The sequence below is a fragment of the Mustela nivalis genome (assembly GCF_964662115.1).
Source record: "Mustela nivalis genome assembly, contig: HAP1_SCAFFOLD_285, whole genome shotgun sequence".
Taxonomy (NCBI): domain Eukaryota; kingdom Metazoa; phylum Chordata; class Mammalia; order Carnivora; family Mustelidae; genus Mustela; species Mustela nivalis.
Genome location: NW_028136356.1, coordinates 822260 through 824423, shown reverse-complemented (window position 1 = coordinate 824423; position 2164 = coordinate 822260).

Genomic DNA, 2164 nt, shown 5'->3' with positions numbered 1-2164 from the left:
GCACTGGGTGTTACAAAAGACTGATGAATCACTAACCTGTATGTCTGAAACTAGTATTATATGTTAATTAATTGTATTTAGATTAAAATTTTCTTTAAAAATAATTTTAAAATAAAATAAGTAACAATCCAATAATGATCAGAGTTATCCAGCAGGGAGTATCAGATCTAGAAGTCAGTTAAATTTAAGGGGCTTGCCGAAGTTTAGGAGAGTCACGCTAGGTCATTTTCCTGTGTGGGGAAGTCTTCAGGGGCAGTTCCAAAGACAAAGATTATTAATATTTCTCCTTCCCCCATTCCTCCTAGAGCCAAAGATGTTTCCTCCACTCACCCACTGGCCCTGTATGTAGGTGTTGCTTTCTCTCTACCAATCAAAAAATCAGTGAGTAACTATAACTTCACCTTTTCCAATATCCCCCTACCCCCGACCTTTGGTCTTTAATGGCCATGGGCAACAGGGACAAAGACATTTTTTAAAAACTTACAGAGATCTATTATGCTCTACTACCTTGGCCCGCATGGGCCACTGCAAAGGGATTCTGTGAACCGTGTACTCAGATGAATGGTCATTATCTTCAAAAAGGCAGGGGCAGTGATAGACACAGGAACCAAAAAAGCAAGAGTTAACGGACCATCAGAATAATGGAGTACCAACACTTTTATGTCCTTGGCTTGAATCCTCAAGGTCCAGTGTCTCAACAGAATTTTCATTTTGGTCTCATCTGCCTCACTTGTCCACGCCTGGGCCAGTTGGCAGTTATACTGAGAACCGGAAATTTTCCTTAGAAGAGAGAAAGCGTATTTGTCAGGTAAACCAAGGAAATGTCCATTACAGGAAGTTAGGCCTTTTGTCATGGTACTCCATTAGCACCCTCCTGACTGTTAAAGAAAAAAAAAATATTGTGACACCCATTAAAGAGAGTAAGGAAGATTTTAATCAAGGGATGCTACTATGATGAGATTTTATTGTATAGTATGGGAGAGAAATCTGGCTCAGCTCAGACAAATGGAGATTTACAGCTAAAGAGCATGGTGGGGATCACTGAATGTAAAATTAAGATGGAACATCAAGGGTAAGGATGAAGGGATTCTGGCTAAACCATCTGGACAGTAATATTGTTGAAGGAAGGCTAGGGTCATAAACTATTGAGATCAGGGGATAAGGAATTTTTTAAAAGACTTATTAATACATTTTAAAGAGAGGGAGCAGGGGTAGGGGTAGAGGGAGAGGGAAAGAGAATTTTAATCAGACTCTTCACTGAGCATAGAGCCTGAGGTGAGGCTTAATCTCAGGACCGTGAGATCATGACCAGAGTAGAAACCAAGAGTCAAACGTTCAACCAGCTGCACCAACCAGGTGCCCTGGGAATAAGGGATTGGATCAGATATTAAGGGTTATAGATACTGAAGCACCAGGGTGGCTTAGTTGGTTAAATCTCTGGCTTTGGCTTGGTCATGATCTGATCCCAGGATCAAGCCTGGCATTGGGCTTGCTGCTCAGTGGGGAGTCTGGTTCTCTCTCTCCCTCTGTTATTCCCCCTGCTCAGGCTCTCTCTCTGTCAAAATAAATAAATCTTAAAAAAAAAAAAGTGGTAAGATACCAGGGGTGAGAGATAAGGAATTTGATCAGATATCAAGAGTAGGATAGAAGATTGCTGAAAAATGACCAAGCAGATTTCTTGCTAAAACTGGGCTAAGTGGGCGGAGCCTAAGGTCAAGGTAGACAGAAAGAGGACTCAAAGGAACTTGACTCGAGTCTGGTCAAGGAGAAAATCTTCATCATCCATGACCATTGTATTTTCTGCAGTCACACATTTTACTAATTCTTTTATCAGACATTCAGTGAACGAGAAACATGAACGCAGCAGCAATAATATAACAAATGTAAGCGCTCTAGAAGAGACAAAGGCAGTATGGGAATCCACCTCATCAGATTTAGAATATGCATGACTCCATGACTGAATTACTACCACTGCTTGACTGTTGAGATTAAGATGTAGTACAGAGGATCAGAGGGAAGGGAGGGAAATCTGAATGGGAGTCATCAGAAAGGGAGACAAGCCATGAGGCACCTTTAACTATAGGAAACAGACTGAGAGTTGCTGGGGGGGAGGGGAGTGGGAGACATGGAGAAACTGGGTGATAGGCATTAAGGAGGACACGTG